At 41.3% G+C, this 25,177-nt stretch overlaps 1 protein-coding gene across 9 annotated transcripts in view; it reads left to right on the forward strand.

Annotated features, from left to right (window-relative positions):
* MYO1B (myosin IB) overlaps positions 1 to 25,177 on the forward strand; it is a 190,144-nt gene that overhangs the window by 62,046 nt on the left and 102,921 nt on the right. The gene's annotated exons all lie outside the window — the stretch shown is intronic.

Here is a 25,177-nt window from a genome sequence, read left to right on the forward strand (position 1 = left end):
ATTTGGAGAGACTGTGGAGTTTCATATTAGCCGGACAGGTGTGCCGTGGAGGTGGGTGAAGGACAGCTGTTCAGTTGAAGGCTTCCTGAGTTCGTGGTGAGAAGAACCATTTCTGGACCTAGCCCAAACTCAGTTTTTACAAAGTTCCGTGTACTGACTTCCAACCTTTGATGCCCAAGCCTTTATTCTCAGTTTATCTTATTTTTAAGTTTATTTATTTATTTTGAGAGAGAGAGAGAACACGCCTACAAGTGAGAGGGAGAGGGGCAGAGAGAGAGGAGAGAGAGAGAATCCCCAACAGGCTCCATGCTGTCAGTGCAGAGCCCGACGCAGGGTTCAAACTCACAGACTGTGAGATCGTGGCCCGAGCGGAAATCAGGAGTCCAGTCAGACACGTAACCGACTGAGCCACCCAGGTGCCCCTCAGTTTATTGTTTTATTGGGTATATATTCCTGGCAGAAAGACACCTCAACTAATTTCTCTTTCAGATTAAGAACCTTTCTAAACTGAAGTTGGAAGGTTGGATCTATGCCACCAGAATGAGTTTATCATGAAAATCGTTGTTTCTGTATGTCTGAGAAGTCTCAGAGTCCTAATTTCTAGATCCCTAATGAGAATTTATATCACTTCTCACAAAGTGCACATCTCAGACTTGGAAGTTTATTTTGAGAAGTCTGTTGGCAATTCCTAGCACACATGCTACCCAGCATGCATGGTTATTTCACTGATACCCTCTTAAAGGGAGAAGTTTGGTTTGTTGTTTTTTTTTTTAATTAAAAAAAAAATTTTTATTGTTTATTTATTTTTGAGACAGAGAGAGACAGAGCATGAATGCAGGAGGGTCAGAGAGAGGGAGACACAGAATCTGAAACAGGCTCCAGGCTCTGAGCTGGCAGCACAGAGCCCGACGCGGGGCTCGAACTCACGGACCGCGAGATCATGACCTGAGCCGAAGTCGGACGCTTAACCGACTGAGCCACCCAGGCTCCCCGGAAAAGCTTGGCTCTTAGCAAAATAGATTTCTTCCTGCTGGAGTGTTACAGGTCTTTGACAGGCCCTGAGAAATTCTCCAACATTCTGGAAAAGATCTATTTCATCCAAAGGAGTGGCACTGAGGCCTCAGCCCTGAAAAGGATTAATCTAACATTTTACTCCCAAAAGAGAACTATAGTTGGAGCCCGTGTGGGGAGCCCCGTCTAGAGAGAGTGTGTTTAGGGTAGGTGGCCAGGGGCACCCCCTTTGTTGTCGAAATGAGAAGCATGGCCATGTCTGTTGCTGGGGCTTGTGTGGCAGCAGGACAGGGTAGGTAGGGCAAAGGGAGCTGTGTCGAGTTTGTCTAAACAGGGGTCAGCCAATACTAGTCCTGATCCAGTCTGGGGCAGTTAGCAAAGCCAGAGATAATGGAAACAGAGTTTAGTGAAGCGTGTCGGGTCCCACACTTTGGAGACTGGAGAGGCAGGGGTGCGTCCTGGGGCTGTCCTGGGATAGACAGCCCTAGTGTACCAGCCCCAGCAGGGGTCTTCTTGCCGCAGCATTGTCCAAAATGTGCTTCCTTCTCAGCACCAGCCCGTCTCAGGGATCCCACGTCCCCACGTGGAAGTGGGGACACCAACCGGGTGTCTAACCATCCACTTCAATTCTGACACGACTCAGATTTAGGGCAGGTTTCCCAGGCCAGGGCCTCACATCCCTGCTTTGGATGCCTGCTGCGAGTGGAGTGCCCCGGCCACCCACACTTCTGCTCAGCTGATCACAAATTTGGGGGTTTCCACAACCTTCCTTAGGTTCAGTAATTTGCTAGGGTGACGCCTAGAACTCGGAAAACACTTTACATCTGTTGGGTTATTACAAAGGAGAGAACTCAGGGACAACCAAAAGGAAGAGATGCATAGGACCAAGTGTGGGGGAGGAGGGGTGCACCGTTTCCGTGCCCTCTCTGGACATGCCAGCTTGCCAACACATCACTGCCCCCACCAGCCCGGAAGCTCCCTGAATCTCCTTCTTCGGAAGTCTTTATAACCCAGCCTGCTGCTCCTCCTTCCCTTCCCCGAGGTGGGGAGATGGGACTGTAAGTTCCCACTGTTTCATCTTGCATTTGGTCTTTCTGGTTAGCAGCCTTCATCCCGGAGCCACCCGGGGGTCCACCGTGAGTCACCTCAGTAGCATAAACTCAGGTGTGGGTGAAAGGCACTTGTTGTGAATAACAAAGAACATTCCTATCGCTCAGGAAATTCCAAGGGTTTTAAGAGCTCTGTGCTAGGAGACCAAATACGTTTCTTACACCACAGATGTGGACATGTGCATGGATCATTCTTGAGGGTTAGCTTCCTGAAACCAAGTTGCTGCTGGAGTTTCTGTATGATGCCCTGGAAACCGGAATCAGTGCGCCTCCTTTTTCCAAGAAATATCTTAAGGGTAGTTCACCAGTTCAACTCAATAAACACTGAATGTCATAAAGACCCAACTGTCAGCTCCCCGCTTAGGCGCCCCCCTCCACATGGGCCCTGGATCCCATCCAGCCCTTCTTGTAGTCCTGAAGGACATCACTCGAGGATTTTCTCTCCACTGTATCCTCAACTCTTCCTTCTCCCTGTTCCCTTCCTACTGACCCACATGCTCTAATGGTTCTTATGATTCTACGACTCTTAGCTGTAGCAGTTTCCTTCTGTCATAAAACTTTTTGAAGAAGTTGCACATACTTGTTGGGTTGGACTTTTATCTCCCCACTCACCTATGGCTATTCTTTTCAAGATCACTTGGGACCTCCATGTTGCCAAATCCAGTTGTCAATTTTGAACCCTTATCTCCCTTTAAATATCAGTAGCATTTGACAATATGACCAGTTCCTTCCTGAAATCCTCTTTTAAAAATTTGGCTTTCTGGCCTCCACACTTTCCTGTTTTCCCCGAGCCCACTGGCTGCTCCATGTCCGGCCTCCCCTGGATGTGCCTCTTCCTCGTGCTCTGAAAGTGAGCACGTCTGAGGGCCTGATTTTGGACCTTTACTTTTCTCTTCTGTAGGCATTGGTTACATGAGCCTCTGTGGGCTTTAAATACCCTCTATGTGCTGATGCACCCAGAATTAGGTGTCTAGTTTGGACTTCTCCCCTGAGCTCCTGGCGATTCAACATATTCAACTCTTCAGTATCTCCTTGGGTGTCCAAGAGGCATCTCCTTAGACTATTTTACTTTTCTTCATTAATCATTATCTGACATTTCACTAGGTGTTCATTCATTGATGTCTTTATTGTTTGGTGGGTTTTTTTAGTGCTTATTTATTTTTGAGAGCGAGAGACCTAGCACGAGTGGGGGAGGGGCAGAGAGAGAGGGAGACACAGAATCCGAAGCAGGCTCCAGGCTCCGAGCTGGCAGCACAGAGCCTGACGCGGGGCTCAAACTCACGGACTGTGAGATCATGACCTGAGCCGAAGTCGGACGCTTAACTGACTGAGCCACCCAGGTGCCGTGATGTCTTTATTGTTTGTCTCCTGGGCTGGAATGCCCTCTCCATGAGAGCAGGGGCTTTGTTTATTTCTCACATCCACGTATCCACAGCAGTTGGAATAACACCTGACAAAGAGCGGGCACTCCATAAAATATTCGTTGGGTGAGCGGATGAATGAAATAGTCTGGGGGTCTACTATTTGTTAGAAACTGTGTGTAAAAGGCACACGTGGTCGTTGTCTTCAAGAAATTTCCAGTCTAGTTGGAGGGAGTGGGGAATGGCTACGTAAATGGGTCATTTTATTATAATAGCATACTTGCAATGACAAGGAACAAGGGGGAAGTACAGAAAAATTAGTGGCTTCAGGGATTCTGAAGACACCATCTGTGTTGAGTCTTGCAGAAGGAATTCTAGAAATAGGTGGCCACTATAGTATAGTAACTGGCTATGTAGAAGATAAAGCAATAGGCCAGTTTGGGCTACAGCACAGTGAACCAGGAATCTTAGGAAGGCAAAAGGTGTTTGAGTTGAGATGAAAGCTACATATAGAACTTTTTTTTTTTAATAAAACATTCAGATACCAGTCTACTTGAATCCTTGGGAGTATTGAAGGGTTACGAAGGTCACTCCTAAGTAATAGGAGAATTTGAGATGAGGGCAGTACTTAAAATTACAGGCTTATATGTCTGGAAAAATTATCATCTTGCATTTTCAGTCACCAACTGGAAAAAATGTTCAGACTTGTTAAATATGCTTAAATATGTATGTGTATAAATGCAGTGTTTTAATCAATGAGTGGTGAGTGGCTGAATGTTGAAATGACTTATAAGTGGAAAAAAATGTTAATTCATTATGTTTTATGACAGAACCTCTAGTTGCTATTGGTGACCAATCATATTATTCAGGAGGAGGAACATGTGATACAGACCATCAAAATCAATATACTGAATTTCAGCCATTATTGACTTCCATAAAGGGTGCACACTCCTTTGGCTATGAAGCCATTCCCTTGAGGTAGTGTTTGCTGTCTAGATGCGTGGGTGTTCAGCTGGTGGTCTGAAAATCATATTCTCAGTTACATTAGGAACATTCTAAGCCTTATAGATGGCTTGGCCTAATGTAAAAAGATTAGCAATAGAGCAATAAATTAGAACGCATACATTTTCTATTAATCTTGTTCCTTCAGTCCACCTCAACAGCAAAAAATTAGAAAGCACCTGGAGGGAGGGGGCATTTGGCTGGTTTGCACCATGGATCTCTCTACCTTTGGGAAATGCATGCAGGCATATGCTTAGGTTGCCTCCTTTTTAAGACTTTAGATTGCCATTAGAGGGATTTATTCCCACTTTCGTATTCTATAGTTTCATAAAGTATGGATCTCTAAGAGCTCTTGGATATTTCTTTAGAATTGCTAATTTTTAAGCTATTGCTTTGATTGCTTTCAAAAGATGTACTCTCCTGTTCATAGGCCCTACCTCACATTCAGTCCTTTAGTGTTGCTATTGCTTCTGTGTTTATAACTGTCTTGTCCATTATTAAGAGTGGAGGCTTATATGTAACTTGCCCATGTGAATAACATTATGGATAAAAACAAGGACATTGAAAATGGCAGAATCCCAATGAGGTCACAGAAAAACTCATTAAAAATGTTACTGAGGTATAAAGATGTTAAGTCATAGATTTATAAAATGAACACATGTGGCTGTTTAAGATAACATGATATGGATGAGTCATTGCCATCTGATTACTCATTACCTGGAATGTGGGTATAAGAAAGGAGGAAGTGTCGACATGTGTACGGGTGTTTGTTGGGCGTTGTTCCTAAAACAAATAGAAATGGTATATAATGCTTTGCATATTTGCTTCCTTTTCATAATGTAACATAATTTTCACTATGATAATATTGTGTCTATGATTGGGAATCCGTCTTTGTCTTGCAGGCACAGTTAAGGTAGCATAACTGTTATCTTAAAACTTGAAAATCTGTCATTTTTTTATATTTAGGGACTTCACCTCTTCTTTGGTGTTCATATCTGGCATTGATTGTGACCAGAACTTTGACGATGAAAATCAGTCTTAAGTGAAGATTTTGGCTGTGGAACTAGAGAAGTTGAGTTTGCATGAAGTTGTGGCTGGTGATCAGTTGGTTGTGAGCCCTCCTTTACTTGGCCTCTTCCCGCCTGCCCCACTGTTGCTTTCGTTTCTCCTCCTTTCCGGTCCCATCCCCCTGGCCTTGTATTTTGTTACTCTTGCTCCACACTTCTCCATATCCTCACATGCTCCTCCTCTTTCAACATGTGTCAGGAACACACCTGCATTTTCTTAGGGGTACACCTGCATTTTGCAGCTTCTTTCTAAAAGGCCACTTCATGGCCCTAACACCTATTTTCCACAGCATGCGTCATATCACGATTATATGGCACATTATTGTGTGCTGTCTTATATATTTCATTAATTGTTTCCTATTTGTGTATTGGCCTTGAGCAAGAGGAAGCATCTTTTGAGCAGGGTCTATGCACTATGCTTATTTTGTTGCCTTAAGATCGTGGTCTTAAGATCCATTCAGTGTGGATATTTATATACGGTTGAGCACATAATTAACTATTGAAGTAAATACCATGGAAATGTACTGTGTGCATTATAAAACGTACACAAGTATAGGGGGAAAAGATGAATAAAGACATTAAAATAGAAGTTCTAATATTTTATATCCATACTCCAGTGGCTCATCTTGGTCAGGTCCTGGACCCAAACCTCACTTCGGAGGCCTAGTGTTAGGTACACGTTAGGGTCTCAGCATCTATTTATTTTTAACCTTTAGCGATTCTGTGCTGGTTGCTAACAAACTTTTCGACTGTCCTAGTGAAAGTCAGGGTTATAGGCTAAATAAGGCAGGTTACGCTTGGGTAACAGACCTTCACATCTCAAGACGAAACACGTGAAAGTTTGTGTCTCACTAATAGCCCCCGTCTGTTGAGGGGATTTCCTCAGAGGCTCTCCTGCAAGTGGTCACACATATCCAAGCTGCTTTTAGCTTAGAGTTGTTAACAGCCGCAACACATGACTCTTAACTTTGCTGTGGAAGATGAAGAGAGAGCACAGTCAGGCCTCATTCTCTGGCCCGGGGCACTCGGCGTGAGGTCACATGGCTCAGCCTAACTGCAAAGGTAGCTGGGAGGTACTTTCTCCCACGTACCCAGGAAGGGGAATAAGTGATGGGATTTGGTAAATGTGTTGCAGGGCCCCCTGTTTGCTGGGATCATTTGTTCATTTCAGTAGGGTTATTACTATTTCATAATTGAACTCACAGGTATTGTGTAAAGCAAACTTCTGTGCGAATTTAAATAGGAGTTCAGTAATAGAATTTAGAAAGAAAACAGATCCTCTCTCAAGCAATTTTTCCTTGTAATGACTGTAATCAGGGTGCATTTTCACATTTCCACTTTAATCTTATTTGGATGCAGTTTATCTTATTTTTAGGATTTTATCTTTTTTTTTTTTACAGTTGTTAGTTTTTATTTATTTTGTAAGTAATCTCTATACCCAACCTGGGGTGAATGCATTTAAACTACAGAAGTAAAACCATTCACTCATTTTTCATGTTTCTGTTGTTATTCCTTTTCTTTTTTTTTTTTTAACGTTTATTTTTGAGACAGAGAGAGACAGAGCATGAACGGGGGAGGATCAGAGAGAGAGGGAGACACAGAATCTGAAACAGGCTCCAGGCTCTGAGCAGTCAGCACAGAGCCTGACGCGGGGCTCGAGCTCACGGACCGCGAGATCATGACCTGAGCCAAAGTCGGTCGCTTAACCGACTGAGCCACCCAGGCGCCCCATTATTCCTTTTCTTTCACATTGCTGTTCAGCATAGAGGCTAGTGGCATATTGATTTATTATGAACAAGGGTTTTTAATAGTGTCACATTTCGTTGTTCTTGTTTACAGGAGTAGTTAATATGCGAATATTTGAAGATGTGTTTACATGCTTTGATAGTTTATGGCAATATATCTGTCTTTGGTGCAACTCCCATATTTTTTATTTTCTTAGAACCAACATGTTTACTGGGAGCCTTAGAAAATTTGATGCTGACCTCGTCTGTATTAATTACATATTCATCTATTGGGAATTGTGGCAAAATAGTTCTAACAAGCTTTGAAATTTAAGCCAGTGCAGTGTTAATTTTTTTGGATTCAAGTCTTTTTCAGATGGGTGGTGAATAAATAAAACTCAATTTCCCCTATACTGGGGAGTTTAAGCTGTGCTTACAGGATAACTTTAGTTAAATTCTCTTTTGCAAATATGGATGTAGCCAAAGATGGAAGGTGAAGAAGTATTAACATTTTAGAAATGATTACAGAACTATAATTCTTATTTTTAAGGCAATTATCTTGATTTTCATGGTAGGCAAGCCAAAACCCATCTCTTCAACCCCCCAATATAATGTCCCTTTGTATTTTCATATTATACAATGTAGATAATATGTTACTTCTGAATTTTACTTACAAATTTATATGATTCTCTTGTTAATTTTGGTCATGATCCAAGTACTTGCAAAAATACTTGAAGTATATCCTTTATATACTTTTCTTGTATCCTCTTAATCTGGACAAGTATACTTTTTTTTTTTTTTACAGTTTTATTGAATATAAAAAGCAAGTTCCAGTTTATGTATCTCTAAGCATTTATTAAAAAGCAAATCAATGTTCTTATGTCTATATATCTTGTTTTACCTACAACACAGTATCGCCTTTTGGGAACAGGGTAAACTTTCTGTTTTCTTTGAATGATTCAAGGGTACCAAATTCAGTATCTTGCTCATTGTCAATATTTGTAAGTCAGTGTATCCAAAGATATGGTTAAAATTCAATGTCAACCAACTCTTTGAAGGCATTAAATAGGGTATTAAAGCAGGATGGATAATTAGAATAAGATTCCAATTAACTGTTAACACACTTGGGTGTTGGGAGCTTTGTACTTGCTGTTCTTCCTGCTTAGAATGCCCTGGCCCCTCAACCTGTGTGTGTGTCTGTGTATGTGTCTGCCTATCTATCATCTACCTACCTACATACTTATGTATGCCTGTGTATCTCTGTATGCCTCTATCTATCTATCCATCCATCATCCATCCATCCATCCGTCTTCTTCACATGTCCTTCTCCCTCATCTCCTTCAAGTCTTTGCTCAACTGCCACCTTAGTGGGTCCTTCCATTGTATCCTCTCTGACAGTCGCAGCCTGCTCCCCTTTTCTGCTCTGTCCCAACACTCACTATTCCTCTTGCCTGCTTTATTTCTCTTCTCACCACCTTCCAGCAAACTGTACTTTGCTTCCTTTATTATTGCCTACCTTCCGACTCCATCTCATCCCATAGAATGTGTAGTGTATCCCCAGTGCCCAGAACAGTGGCTGGTACAGGTTAGACAGTCTGTAATATCATTTCAGTAGATTCAATAAGCCTTAATCACATCATTCAAAAATGTCCCATGTTCCAGGAATTCCAGGATGCATTGTAAAGACTTTATCTTAGCTTGATATTTAGCAACTGCCACAAAAGGAAAGAAAGAAAGAAAGAAAGAAAGAAAGAAAGAAAGAAAGAAAGAAAGAAAAGGAATTTCAAATAATATAATTTTCAGTTATATAGGAAACAACTTTAAATATTCATAATAGAGAACAGAAAATAATAAAGTTACTCACGTATGAGTTTTGAATGAATCTTGAGGTTACAGCTAAATACAGATTAACTTGCACCGTTAGTACAATCATTTGTGGTGTTTAAGAATTAATGATTTTTGAATGGGAAATACTCAACAAAGAATCTATGAATGGGAAATATTTAATTCTAAGGTTCCTTTCAAATGTAAAATTCTGGGGATATATGATTTTCGTTTTTGAGAAATGTATGGCATATTTTAGGAAAAATTATTAGAAAATTTTTTTTATGTTAATGAGGAAAAGATTTGCATCAGTTCTCTAGAGTAGTTAATGGGGCATATGTGGGGCAGTTTCATTCTGTGGAGTTTCTAAACTAGAGGTCATGATCTAAAGTGGAGTAATCACAGATGAGTTAACAAATCTAGATTTGAAGCTCAGTTTTGCCCTTTTTCAGCTTTGTTGTCAACTGGACATTTTGACAGAATCTCTTCTGTCAACTTGGAGATGTGACTGACATTATATTAAAATGTAGGCAAATATGTTCCAATTCTCTTTTTAGAGATGCCTCTCAAGAAATACATGTTAATTGTTTTTGAGTTATTGGTGGCCAAGGGTGGGTTTATTTACATTGGGGATTTCAGTGAATGGAACAATACATTCTCATAAGCATATTTTTCCTTTGTAGTGTTTCCACAAAAGCATGTAAGGAAAGAATCCTCTAGGAATTAGCAAGAAAGAATAATAATACTGGATTTTTGCAGAAGAATTGAGGAGGTTTGCAGTGGTTGGGTGATGGATTAGGGGATAAAGCACAGAATTAGGAAGGCACAATTTGAATAGATACAGAATCCATGTGAACAGTCATGCATTTAGAATTCCTGTTTCCATAACATGTGGCAGGGAAATAGCCCTATGAAGTTTCTCTTGACTCAGTGTTGCTATCACTTATTCTGCTTGATACTGATGACTGGAGAACAGTTTTTGAATGTTATAGTTGTAAGTGAATAAAAGAAAAATTTCTGATCAATTGCCTTTCTTAGCCGTGCTTATAAAGGAGCTCCTATATTTTGAAGCAGATTTATCTGTCTACTTACCTACCTGCCTACCTACCTAACCTGTCTGTATATCCATCAATGTATCATCTCCCCCACCAAACAAACGAAACCCAAAGAAGAGTTGTTACTGTTTTCATGGATTTTAGTCACATTAGTCGCATTATTGGCTTTTTATAGTTCAAAAGTGTGTGAGGAATGTGAATGAGAGCTAATTATTATATCTCCCCACATCGAAAATTGACTGGAGGCAGCTTACTATTTTACAGTCAATATTATAAAGTGACTAGCTTTTTAAAAGTCAGAGCAAAGGAAACAGAGAATGAATGAGGCCCAAACAAAAGTTAATGCCATGATGTCCTGCATGTTTATTGAACTGGGATTTTCGTTTGCTGGTGGTCAAAACAAAAAGGGAAATATGATCAGTTACAAAATAATTTTTGCACCTAATTTCAAAGTACTTGAGTTGCTCAAGAGAGGTAGAGTTTTCCTTACCAGTTAGATTTAAAGAAATTTCTCTTACGGGACTTAGGATGTGAAGAATGTCATCTTGAACAACGCCTCAAAATTTCCCTGCAGAAAATAGAGTCATGAATTTTATATAGCTACTTCTTTTTTTTTTTTTTAAAGAAAGGCATTTTTTTGTTTTTAATGTTTATTCATTTTTGGGAGAGAGAAATAGAGCATGAGTTGGGGAGGGACAAAGAGAGAGAGAGAGACAGAATTTGAAGCAAGGCTCCAGGCTCCAGGCTCCACACTGTCAGCACAGAGCCCAACACAGGACTTGAACTCACAAACCGTGAGATCACGACCTGAGCCGAAGTCGGACTCTTAACCGACTGAGCCACCCAGGAGCCCCTATATAGCTACTTCTTAGGCCACTTCACTATGTGGAAGCTAACCGAAGCGATGCCACTAAAGAGGATGTAACACCCAAAGCACAGGTTAGGAAGAGGGAGTCCATAAGACACATAAGTCAGTGGTTGTCATTCTGGGCTGCTTAGAACCGTTGCAGAATTTGATCAGGATCTGTGGAATGTGGAGGAACCAAGGAGCAAGGCATCAGCACCTACAGTGATTCCAATGTGCATCCAAAGTCACGAACCACCAGTACAAATACCTAGCTTATTGATGGTTTGAGTTGATTCAGGAATGCAAGGAACAGAGAGATTGCGTTTCCTCCTTCCAGCGATGCATCTGTGACAGTTTCGTATGTTCCCGTATTTGTTTTCTGTTTCCTCATAACTGGGTTTTGGATTAAAGGTCTTCTGCAGACATTTAGAGATTGTATTTTCTGGAAAAGTCCCAAAGTACACAGTCTCTGTTGTCCGTAAAAGAGCCTCAATTTTAAACCCACCAAGTAATAGGTTGTTGGGCTGTCATCATTTTATGAAAATTGATGGCGCAAACTGAGACTTGTTTGAATAGGTGGCCCCCTCCTCTCTGTAGAGAGGTGGACTGTAACACATGATAAATAGAAAATTCCCTAGACTAGAACTAGTTTATGATGGTTATGAAGCAACTGTGTTAAGATATAGACATGGTTCCAGTCTTCAGGCCTGGAGAGTGATTGCAGACATTGGTATTTTCTCAGTCAGTAGGTTTTTGAAGTACATATACAAGGGGAGAGCAGTTACATATGTGCATGTGCATGTGGGTGTGCATGTGTGTGTGTTTTCTTTTTTTTAAACCTTAGCCGTAAGGTTAGGTACATTAAATATCTTTAGGAATTGGGATTCCCTATTTGAATGACTGTTTACACAAATTGTAGAGAAGTCATCCTCCAGTGTGTTCGCAGTTCTGAAACCTGAGGGGTGTGCCTTTGTTCCACATATTGTAGATTTTCTTTTCTGTCCTAAGCCTGCTACAGGCATATAGAAAGCTCCAGCAAGGGTTATTTGCCATCATTCTAGGACCTGTCACTAAATTGGTTGGATTCAGGGTGCTTGGGTGGCTCAGTGGGTTAAGTGTTGGACTCTTGATTTTGACTCAGGTCATGACCTCAGGGTCGTTTAGAGCTCTGCACTGACCGGGTGGAGCCTGCTTTAGATTCATTCTCTCTCCCTCTCCCTCTCCCTCTCCCTCTCCCTCTCCCTCTCCCTCTCCCTCTCCCTCTCCCTCTCCCTCTCCCTCTCCTTCCCCCTTCCCCCTTCCCCCTTCCCCCTTCCCCCTTCCCCCTTCCCCCTTCCCCCTTCCCTCACTTGTGTGTACATGCTCATGCTCCCTCTCAAATGAATGAATGAATGAATGAATGAATGAATGAGTTGGATTCACTATTATGCCAGATCTCAGTGGCGAGAAAGATACATGGAGAGGAGCAGAAGGATATTATCACAGGTTTTCCAGGCAGTGTTTTTACTCGTTTGAGTTATGAAGATTTAATGTGAGGAGTTTTTGAAGATTTGTTGGTTTATTAATCTAACAGAAATGTTGAGTGCCTCACCTCTGCAAGTCCCAGTGATTTTTTTCTTGGTGCAGAAAATCTGTCCTGAAGAACATAAATTTCAGGACATTTTAACTGTGTGCCTTCTTCCAGGGAGGATATGAACTTGTTTGGGGGCCAGAAGGGGTCTGTGATGCGTGCGACTCTCAAGAGGCCATGGTGGAGGGAGAGGCTTGAACTTGAGAGTCTGGAGAGCAGAGACAGCTCCATTTTCATTTTTATACCCTGTGATGCTGGGTCAGTTCCTGGCTGGTTGTAGGCACTAGGTAGCTAGTGGCTATCAAACTTGGGAAGGAAGTTAGGTAAACATGATAATTTGCTCAGCAGGGACCTAGAGAAGCGACTGTACATACTTTAGAGAAGAGAGGTCATATCAGGTGGGTCTCTAGGAAGGGTAGGAGCAAGATATTCTCACAGCTAGTCCTAGAGATGACTGCTTTTGCCTATTAGTTTAGGAACTGGCAAGATTCTGGAGTGCAAATATAATCACACTTTGCCTTTCTAAAGCAGAAGATTTTAGGTGATCGTTTTGCCTGTGCCTTCAAACAGAACCTGCACAAACCAGCATCAGAGAGAAGTGCCGGATACTAAAACATAACCTAAACGAAGAATTTCAGCTGGCAAGCATGAAGTTTCCCTTTAACTTTCTTTTTCTTCTTTGAGTGTTTTAAATCCATAGAGTTCTTTCTTGTAAAGATATGAATATGCACTTACATATGCATACTCGAGTAACAGTTCTCTTGATTTCTCCCTTATTAGGTTTTTTTTTTATAAATAGTTGGTAAGCAAACACAGACTCTGAAAATGCCATAAATTAATTTTTGTCCATTTTTTTTTTGCGTGACTAGGAGAAAGGACTGTTAGGATTCATTATGCAAATTTATTCTGAGCATATATGTCAGGCACTGAGATGGTGAGTCATAATTTCTGCTCTCAAGGGAGAGAAACTGTAATTAAAAAAAGTCCAAAAATTAAAACACGCTGGGGGTATAATACATGTATAAATGGGATTTTGCAGGTATAGATTCAGGGAGCTCCTGTAACCAGGGGAATCATCCAGGGTTTCCAGGGAAGAGGGTGTTTGGTGGGGGCAGTTGGGCAGATGAGGAGCCAAGAAGGAAATGAACCATTTGGAAAGAGAGCTAGACTAACTCCTGGGAAGGATCTTGCTTGCTTTTTCATGCATCACACACCCATGAAAACCAAAGCTCCTAGAGACTAGATCCTGTGTGAGAAACTGCCTTATTTTTACCTCTCTGGGTAACCAGAAACCAGTCGAGACACCCATGAAGGAAGTTTTTAAGTTCAAGATTTTGTGTTGAAGATAGAAGCTTGTGTTGAGCTTACATTCTGTAACAAAAACATGCACCAGCACTATGCATAGCTCTCAAGGACCCAGTATTTGTATCCAGAATGCCTTAGGCACAGTCTGTTCTCATCTAGGGTCTCTCGCACCTCCCTAGCTGATAGGGGATGGTTGCTGCTGGCTTTCAGGACTTTATTCTTAGTTTTTCCAAGGTTGGTCTCTAATGACAACGCCTTTATCAGATAGCTCGCCCCCCCCTCCCCCGACACGTGGCAATAAATGCTGCCTGCTTGCAGATTGCAGTGTTTCTCAAATAAATATGTGATCTGCGTATGTGACATGTCATTTTCTTGCGGCCACTCTGCAGACAGTGTGACATGGCTTAAAGTACTTGAAAGCAGATGTTTGAGGGCTCTGTATTTGAGTTCACTTTGGAGCTGTGCTTTTGTGGGATGGAATAATACAGGAGTTGTATTTGATCCTTTTGGGAGTGTTAGGGCACTTCTTCTGGATCAACGTTAAATCTTCCTCCAGCAGAAGCTCAAAGCATTGCTGTTGCATCATTTCCTGCGAGAGTTCTGGACCCCTCTCTGCCAGAGTGGTGGAGAGCCAGGGGAGTGCGTCCAGGAGGGAGTGACCCGTTAGCATTTTAGAAGGAGGAGGGTTGCAGGGAAGCCAGCCTGCAGGCGGAGTGGCGTGTGGTATTTTTGATTTACCCATTCTTATGTGGCCACTTTGAAGCCATTTTAGAGTGACAAACGTTTCAGCGTTAAAAGAAAAATGCAACATGTAAGAAACAGTAACTGCTGTGTAGAACAGATCTTCTGGCCTTTCTTTCTTACCTTATCATGGAAGTCCCTTCCTCCTGGGTGAGGACCAAAACTGGGGTAAGGGAGGGAGAGTGGGAGTGAGAACCGTCTGGAAGACATACCCAATGAGCAGTAGTCATCCCTTGGCTCCCCACCCTGGGACCTTTTGGAGAGGGCCATCAGTCATCCCAGGGGTAAAGCCTGTGTGGGACTGTGGGGGTGGGGGGGTCGGGGAGTGGGGGAGTTCTTCATGGTCTGATTTGTGGTCCTCTGATTTCCCTCTTTCAATCACTGAGTTTCTTTTTTTTTTTTTAATTTGAGACATGGATTTGACTGTGTAATAATGGACTCGTTTGTTTTCCATATGGAAGCCCGGAGGAAAGGTTCCTGCATTTTGTTTATGAGCTGAATTTGCAAAGATTGGAGTAGATTTTAAACCCCATGTTAAAACATTGGGGGTGTGGGAGGGAAGGGAATCTCTGGGCCACTAGGATCACTTGAGTCCAGATTCCTAGGAAATCCTCCAACATGTATCTAACACTTCTCTCTGATGCCTAAACAATGTAAGTGGGTGATACTTAAAATGGAGAATACTCCATAGAATCATAGTTTTGGAAGACAGCAATGATACAATTTTGCTTTACAGAAGCAAGCTTTAACAAACCTGGTTACAGAAACACCTAAAAGCAAGTAGTCAAACCTGGCTGCAGTGAGGACAGGATTAGGAATAGAGAAAGAGTCATGGTAATAAAAATGACATTATATTTTGACAGTATCGTATCAGGATGGCTTGTGAAAATATCTTGCCTGGTTATAGAAGGCCCCTTTAGGAGTTACTGATGCTCAGGCCAGAAGTGAGGACTTGTCTAAGGCAATAAAAACTGGTGATGGGGAGGAAAGGAAGGGGTGGATTTGAAAGGTATTGGATACCTGGATGAGTCAAGCAAAATTTTAATTCAAAAAATGTTTTTCCTGGTACCAGTATCCCTCATGCTTTAGAGAAAGGTTTTGTTGCTGTTTTTAGGTAAGCCACAGACCAAATGACCTGTCCTCAAATGATTAGATTATTATCTAGTTAGATAGTAGATGATTTCTCTACCTGGAGTGTGCAAGGGTAGGGATGATGTCACACGTATTCCTCTGCCTGCACACAGAATGCTTATTGAATAAATGAATACTGAATTCTCTTAAAATTATTTCCAAAATGTTTCCTCCTTTATGGTATCATGATGTGAATTTAGCTAATAACCGAAGTATAGTAATATAATAATAATAATAACTATTATTATTATTTTATGTATTTATTTCCTTTTCTCTGTAACAATGTGTGCAAACCCAGATGTTTCATTGCATATGCACAGTGGTCTCTCTCTCTCTCTGTGTGTGTGTGTGTGTGTGTGTGTGTGTGTGTGTGTATGTATATATACATGTGTCTATTTATTATCAGGCATCTTGGTAATATTTGTTGATTTCATTGAATTTTGCATTCACTCTATGAAATGGGGGCAGGTCTCGCTTTCCAAAATGTGAATTGATTTGTGACCTCGATTCTTTAAACATGCAAACTTGGCCCCAGCTGGCCCTCCAGTCCTTTCCTGAGTGCCTGCTCCATTTCAGACACTGTTCAGGGTGCTTTATAAACATCATCTGCGCAGCTCCGTGGGCTGGAAGCACAGACCAACGCTTGAAGAAATTGGTAACCTCCCACTACTGCTCACTCCCTCTCCTCTGTGCATTTTTAAAGAAATAAAGCAGTGTGTACTTGGGGTTCCCATTCAGATGCCATCTCCATCCAGTCCTTCTGTGATGGCCACAGCCAGATTTCGCTACGCTTCTTCATTCAGTGCATGGCGCCACGAAAGGCCCCCAGCAGAGTGTCTTCTACTGTAGACAAGCATCCCTATGTTTCCCGCTTCTCTTGGAGGAAAGCTGAGACTCTGCCTCATTGCATCCTGTGTCCATAGCAGGCACTGAGGGGCTATCCAAGTTAAACGATACAGGTTTATATTTGAATGTTGTAAACCTGAAAGGTTCACTTCACTGAATTGACTTAACTATTTGGGATGGTGACGTGAGGTACCTTAGATCACAGTATCTGTTCCAAGTTAGACAAAGACACACAGAAGGTGCACATTTTTAGGCCTTAAATCAGTAAGGAACATCTATCTGGAAAATCAGTTAGCATCTTAAGAATGTGAAGTCATTCTGTTTAATGAGTAAAACATTAAGTCCTATGGGTGATTAGGAAGGTCTTTGGAGTAACTTCTCTTGGGATAACTTTTTCCAGGATTTAGTTGCCTGTAATAAAGTCGTAAAACCTGACTATGAGATTAGTTGAAAATAATCCATTTTTCCAAAAGGCTTGGGAACAGTTGTGTTGGGAATTTGTTTAAATTGTGTTTACCTTGAGCAGGAAAGGCTGTTTTTATAGATTATAACTGTGTAATTATTTTTGTGAGAATTGGGTGATTGTTAGTATTCTTTTGTTAAAACGGATACTAAAAATACTTGCAGGGCTTACTGAATTTGAATTAAGAGTCTAATTGTCTCTTTGTTCTTTCCTCTAAATCAGGTGTGTTTTGTTAATTTCTGGACAGGGGAAATAACATAATTTCCTCCTTGGTGTCTGTGTTCTCCCAGCCTCTGTCCTTGCATATTGCCTTGGGGTTCAGATATTGCAGCTTTCCGTGATATACCTTTCTCAGTAAAAGTCATTTCTCCCCTTTCTGAATATCTTTAGGAGACTGCTGATGTGCTTATTACCTTCTCCCACCTCCATTTTGGGGGACTTTAGTGTCTTTCTTGTTAGATTTTAAGCCTCTAGAGGACAGATTTTCTTCACCATTGTCCTCAGAATTTGCCTGGTGAGTACAATGCCTCCTTTCTCAGGCATGGGTGCTCATGAACTCCCTGGGAACCCCTTCCTCCACACACTCTTCCATTTTACTTATTAGGGCATTGATCCATTCTTGAATAGTAGGAACCATTCGCCCTTCGCTAATTTGAGGGATAAGGCCCTGCAGCAGTGAACACTGATGAAGGGGAATCAGCCTCTTTGCTTCCGGATGCTTGCCAAACCCAAAGCAGGATGCTACCCCAGTGAGGGCTTTCCCCCTGTGGCATCTCATGCTCAGGGCATCATTTGCAGAAGGAAGTCCTGAGCAGCACAAGGGATTACTACTAAATTCCAAACAGCAGCTTCCAGACCCTGAAAGCAGATGTTTCCTCCTCACTGCTTGCATATCTTAAGTCCAGTCCTTTTCCTTCCTGGCATAATTTAGTCTCTCTAAACCCCTTGTCTCTTCCTAATGCATGTCTCCAGTACCTGGGTTTTGCAATCCACCTTTGAAAAAGTATTAGCCCTTGGCCCAGTTCACCTTTGTATCAGTCTCCAGAAGAAGTGACTTATGGCTGGCTGACCCCAGATGGGGGAACACATGAGGATCTCCATGGTGATTTTGATAATGGTTAGGCATATAGGGTCAGAAGACTGTGTATATACCTCAAAGCTTCTTCATCACAGGAGGATTATAAATAAAATTTCTAAAATCTTGAAAGCAATCTTTGCTGTTTGTTTTAGATTATATTCCATAATTGGCATGTTGAACCTTTGAAATAAAGAGCTGTGCTTGTAAATTCTAAGAAGAGTTTCTTCTCCAATTACACAGGGATTTCTGCTGTTACTTAAAACATTATAACACAAGTGACTCATTTTATATATACAAGACATTCAGATACCGTGATTTTTGTCACCTTGGTGATTACCTTTGGTTGTTAAAGATTAAAAAATATTTTTGACCCATTAAGAAATGGTGAGAGACCAGGTGTACATTGAGGTTGACTCAGCAATCTATGGAATTTCACAAAAATCCTGTGGGAGTCTATTTTTCAAGAACCAATGTAATTCTAAAGGAAGAAGAAACTTTCTTGTGCCTATTTGTCATACCCTATTTTAAAGCCTGACTTTTGAGCTTTATTTGATGCTTTACTTTTGTCACTTTAGAACAGATGTCATCTTAAAATGATTCATCCCTGATGAGATTATTTCTGTTTGGTAGCTAATAGAAACAGGCCCTTTCCAATTGTGTAGCGAAAGAAAGCTGTGTGGCTACTTAAGTTGAGGATATACAAATGTCTATGAATTTGGAAAATTAAGTATTGATTAAAAAAAAAAGTGTTCTTACAAAAATGATTGTAGCCCATATTTTTAAGATAATTAAGTCTCACCTGCTCTCTGCCATATGCTGTGCCATTGCATAGCATCCCTCTTAGGTGACAACTAGGGACTTCTTTGAGTTTAAATATATGAAAAAAAGTACAATATTGTATTTTTAAGCAATTGCTTATTTTAAATCTTATTTCCTTTCAGCCTATCTATGTCTTCCTATTTTAAATGTGGCCCCTATGGGCAACATATAGGTGGATTTTGCTTTTGTATCTGTTCTAACATTCTCTGCCCTTTAATTGGAGTATTTTTGTCCATTAACATTTAATGTAGTTACTCATATGGTTGAATTTAGGTCCACCTTTTAATAATTTATTTTCTGTTTGTCTCCTCTGTGTTTATTCCTCTTTTCCTGCCTTTTTTTGGATTATTTGAATTTTTTTTTAGAATTCCATTTTAATTTTTTAGTTACTTTGCAGCTCTTGTGTTATTACTTTAGTTGTTGTTCTAGGCATTATAATACACCTTTCAGGATTGTTATTGAATTAATATTGTATCACTTTATGTAAAATAAAGGAACTTTGCAGCCATTTGAGTCCATTTACCATCCATCTCCCCTGAACCTATTCTTTACATTTGTTTTCATCTTCTGTCCTTTTTTACTTATAGTGTACATTTTGCCCATTGGTATTTATTTTGAAGAGAGACTCATTTTTGTTCTCTATCTCTATCCTTATGAGGAATGCTCACTGATGACGTGGCTATGAAGGATAACTGTACTGTGAAAAATATGTTAAGTTACCATGTCTGGCATAGGACAAGAATGCAATAAAGCTTTCCAGGATAAAAAGTTATAGTAACTTGTAATAAATAACTACAAACACTTATTTTCCCTGAAATTCTTCCTTCAGATGTGATATGATGAATGTGTGGTGGTAGAGCATTACACTAACTTAACAAGGTGATATTTTTCAAGTGGGTGAACATTTTCTGATATACGAATAGGAGGGGGGCACCCGGGGGGTTCAGTTGGTTGGGCGTCTGACGTCGGCTCAGGTCATGATCTCACGGCTTGTGAGTTCGAGCCCTGCATCAGGCTCTGTACTGAGAGCTCAGAGCCTGGAGCCTGATTTAGATTCTGTGTCTCCCTCTCTCTCTGCCCCTCCCCTGCTTGCTCTCTATCTCTCCTTCAAAAATAAATAAACATAAAAAAAAAAGAATAAGAGGCAACGATTGATGTCTGCAATAATGTTTTACATGGAAGACCAACACTGAGGAGGGTACTTGGTTGGGATGAGCATTGGGTGTTGTATGTAAGCCAATTTGACAATAAATTATATTAAAAAATAATAAGCAAACAAATCAACAAGCCTCAACATTTCCATGTAATACACTCCACACATAATTCCCTTTCTCCTTTTCCTTTTCTCCCCTGTTCTTCTCGTGGACTGTTTCAGCCCTTGAATGGAGTTCAGTATGAAGTTAGAAATTGGTGGAACACTTGAAGGTTAGGAATTTTTAAAAAGACACTTATTAATTTTTTTTGTTATGTAACTTTAGAAGAACGTACGGCTGAGCCAGAGCTAGAAAGAGAAGAAATAGTTGAGATTTGTAGGTCTAAATTGTAGATGAGAATTTTGAGACAGGTGATTTTAAGAGGGTTAAAATCAGAAGCAGAATTTCCCTAGTATGATTCTAAAATATTCTAGAATTCAGGATTAGGTGAAAGGGAATACCATCTTGAGAGCTTTTGAAGAAAATGACATGAAACAAATAGGTAGTAACAGTTTCGTACATTCAGGAGAGTTTTCTTAGACAAATTTTGTTCTGCTGAACTTTGGCTAATGGAGATAACAAGCTAACAAAATGGATCAGACTGTGTTAGGGAAAAGATCTCAAGCGACTCATTATGAGGGAGCCAGAGACAGTGAAAAATAGAGATCTGCTTGGAAGAACATTGGCTTTAGGTAGTGGTGGTGATGTATTTCGTGTGACATCTTTCCTGCTTTGCATTATAGATGAAATGAACTTAGAAAGCAGGTGGCAGGGTGGAGAGCCTAGAGTTTTGGGGAAAAAAGCCCTGCTGTCACCTTTGATGACCATAAAAGCAGAACCGCTGTGGAGATGGACATTCTGAGCAGAAATAAGATGGAGGAGAAGCATACGTACCGGCTACTTAATTTTTCAACGTGCAACCCAACATTGCGCCCTGACAGAAAATAACAGATGACCCAAACCAAACATCTAAAACCGAAAAGCAAGAGATACAGCTCAGCTGTTTGGAAATGTGCAGTGAGCATGCGTGGTGGTGTTCGGGAAAGTTTGGCTCTCAGCTAACAGCTGTGCAACTGACCTGGAAATGAAGGGGGGACTTGCTTTCAAGTGTCAGCCTGTCTCTATTCTTAGAGCTCAACTAGAAGACAGAAGAAGTGGGTGAAACCCACGCTCTTGATGTGGTGGCATCAAACCCATGCTTGCCCCTGACGTTATCGTCACTGTGTTATAATAAACCATTCATTTCTGCGTGTGGTAAATAACAATGCTGACATGCTCACAAAATAATGTGAAGCATATGGGTCACAAGTGTTTTGAAGGAAAAACTTTTCTAAAGATTTATTTAGGTTCCTTAATTACAGAGTGGTTTGGAAGACTGGCATGTGGTTTCAGTTTATAGTTATAAATGTTGGCCGTGGTGATGGGTACCTGCTAATGTTGCCGGAGAGGAAGAGAACAAGGCCGGGCCAGGGCTTATGTCCTTCATGGCCTGCCCTTCGGTAATTTTTTTAAATAAGTGAAGTCAAGGTCTGAGTTCATACGAAGTACATATACGATCGCATTTATAGTGTGCCTGGGCTGGGTGTGCCGACAGTCCCAGCCCATTGTTCCAGTGCTTGAGTACTTCAGTTGATAAATTTTCATGGCCGTCTAGAGTCTCGAAAGAATAACTCTCCCTTTTAGGCTTTATATTAAAATATACTCCATTGTAAATCAAACCCAGTTTTGGGGGACAGCAGTTAAGTATTTCTGTCTGGACAGACAAGAAAATAACTGAGCATTCAGCATAAGTGTTTTGATGTGACATAAACCCATGGCAGGGTCATTTGGTGATCTTCTAAAGCCTTGTGTATGTGTGTTTATGTGTGTTGTGTGCACACACACAGTCATATATTGTTATTCATGTTAGAAATAATTTTGAATCATTGATGGTGTAATATTTAAACCTAACCTGCAGTCTTAGGAGCATAGGAAAGGCTTGTGTTGAACAACCCATGAAGAAGTCAGTGAATATGTACAGTGAATATGTGTGTGTGTGTGTGTGTGTGTATGTATATGTATATGTATGTGTATGTGTGTGTGTGTGTGTGTGTGTATGTGTATATATATATATATATATATATATACACATACACACACATGGTGTATATATATACACACACCATATATGTATATATAGTAGGAAAAGTTCATTTGTATTTGCCATAATGTGTTTTCCTGCATTTCTTGCCAGTGATGATAATGATAGTGGCATCTCCGAACTGTTGTCTGGAGGTGAGAAGAATGGCAGGGAGAGTGAAGCTAGTAAGAAATCTAAGCTCTGCTTTTCTTTCCTGCATGAAGGTCATAAGAAGAAATGACTTTCCTGTTTACCATTCTGCGGGGCTCACTCCAATAGTGACTTACCTCGTTGATATTCGAAGAGAATTCACTCATCTATTCTTTCCTATTTGCGTATTTTTGGCGTCTTATGCTTGTAACTCTGCAGGACGGCACAAAGATTAACTAGAAAAAAGGCGGTGCCCTAGAGGAGCTTACCTCCTGGTAGGGGTTGGGAAGATGTGTACATAACTGATTGTAGCACAGAAAGAATTCACACGTTTATTTAGGGCTTTATAACACTTCCAGAGCTTTTATACACCTTTCTTTAACCTTCTAAGCTGAAGTACGTGGTATGTGGCTCTGTTCTCCAATTGGTACGTGAAGAGACTGCCATGCAGCCAGGGTGAGGGACTGGCCTCACGGTCATGTAGGTGGGGAATCGTGGATCCGGGGCCTAGAGAATCCTACCCAGGGTGTCTTCTGTTCCCACAGTCATTGTATTTTTCACTGTCCTTACTGTGCATTGGTGTGCACAGGGACATGCTTGTTTTTACCTGGGGACATCAGAGAACACAAGAGAAGGAGGGAGCCCCGCTGAGTGGTCTAAGGGGGTGAGCAAGGTGCTGGTTAGATAGGGAATGGCTGAGAGGGATTTGAGGAGAGGGTAAGACCTGCTGGGCAGAAGATCACCCTGTGCACTGGTCTTATAAATGAGCTAAAGCCACCTGCTACTCAAAAAAGTCCCTTGTGCCAGATAGTTCCATTATTTTTTCCTTTCTCTTTTCATATTCATACGTTCATTCAACAAATGCTTTCAAGAATATACTTATTATGGGCAAGGGATTGGATTCATTGAAATGATGGTTACAGAATAAGGCTCATGGTGGCTCTTTGAGGTCCCACAGTAGCTCTGCCAGAAGATGAGATCACAGATAGCCCTAAGAGGATGTGACAAGAAGGGAAGAATGTGGTACACAGTATTTCCAGGTTCAAGTTATGACTGTCCTGGGAAAGGGGTCACGGACACGTTGTGTCATTTCTCGGTCTGAGTTGGATCATTTATCCTCAAGGAGGCCAGCGTTTACTTCATAGAGCTGTTTTAAGGATCAAATCTGATTATGAATATGAGAGCACTTCATCCTGCTCAGTAAATTGTCAGTATTAATGATGCTCCTACTCACCTTTTCAAGAAGAGCCGGTCATTGACTGAAAGGCTTTCTGTGGTCTGGTCAGCGAAATGTAAACTCTCCCCGTATCGCCAGCCCTTCACTGATGTTCCTTATTCCAGATTGGTCTCCTATGCACTCTTGTGGCCCTGTCCGCCATGAAGCGGCAGGCTATCCCAGTGGTCAGGAGCAGGGGATCAGTTCTGGCTCTACTGTGTCCCGCTGGCAGTGTAACCTTGGCAAATTTTGTCTTTATTTTGTGCCACAGTTTTATCATCGGGAAGTGGGATTAATAATAACTTACCCTTAGTAGTTTGAGTTAAAATGATTAAATATGAAGGGCTTGGAGACAGTGCTGGTAAGGTTGCCATTTTTAGCTCTGATTACTATCTGAATCCTACCTGATCCTGCCACTCTCCTGCTTACAGTCCCGGAGTGTGGCACCCTTATCATCTCTGCTCCTATTTGGAGTCTGCCCATCTATCTCCCTGGCCCATTGCTCATCCCTTCTTTATGCTCTGCCTTCCAGCAAGATGGAACATCCACACTCTCGATTATTAATCTGCGGCTCCCTTCCCCATCCCCTTGGACCCCTGTCTTGTTCTGCAATGTTGTGCACATATCTTTCTCATTGCTCTTAACTTGTTGGGTTTCTGTTTTCTATTTGTATCTCTCTCCCCTGCTTTTGACTGAGAATTCCTGGAAAAGGGCTGAGTCTAGCTTACCTTTATATTTCCAGCATGTTCTTTACACAAGGTAGACTCTTGATAAATACTTGTTGATAAATGAATAGGGCTTTACCTTTTTTTTTTTTCTTTTTTCTTTTTTCTTTTTCAGTTTGAGAGAGAGAGAGAGAGAGAGACAGAGAGAAAGGATCTTAAGCAGGCTACACACACAGTGAGGAGTCCCTGCTCAGGGCTCGATCACACAACCTGGGATCAGGAGCTGAGCTGAAATCAAGGGTCAGAAGCTCAACCAACTCAGCCACCCAGGAGCCCCTGTTTTAAACACAGTATCATATTGTCAAAATTATTTCTCAGTTAAGGGCGCCTGGGCTCAGTCAGATGAGCATCTGACTCTTGGTATCAGCTCAGGTCATGGTCTCACTTGATCATGAGATCAAGCCCCACATCGGGCTCTGCGCTGACAGTGTGGAGCCTGCTTGGGCTTCTCTCTGCCCCTCCCCTGCTCATGCTCTCTCTCAGAATAAAAAAGTAAACATTAAAAAAAAAAAAAAAACCCAAACAATTATTTTTCATTTAGCTGGAGGGGGGCAAATTTTACCTTATTTATAAATTTTGAGGCAAGGAAGATCAACCTGGGGACTGGCCTGGTCTTGATAGGGGGCCCTGTTGTCAGCACAGGCCCTGTGAGAAGCTTGAGGGCCTAGGACTGGAGCAGACTCCTGGCCGACCCAAGGTCCTCCTTGCCTCTGGTGGGCATTACAGTTTGTTATCTGTTTGTGAAGGCAGTAGTTCTGTATTTAGCTCAATGATGGTAATATCAGCCATTTGGCATTTTTTCTAACATTCGAAAAAATTTT

The sequence above is a fragment of the Felis catus genome, chromosome C1, assembly GCF_018350175.1.
Source record: "Felis catus isolate Fca126 chromosome C1, F.catus_Fca126_mat1.0, whole genome shotgun sequence".
NCBI classification, from domain to species: Eukaryota; Metazoa; Chordata; class Mammalia; order Carnivora; family Felidae; genus Felis; species Felis catus.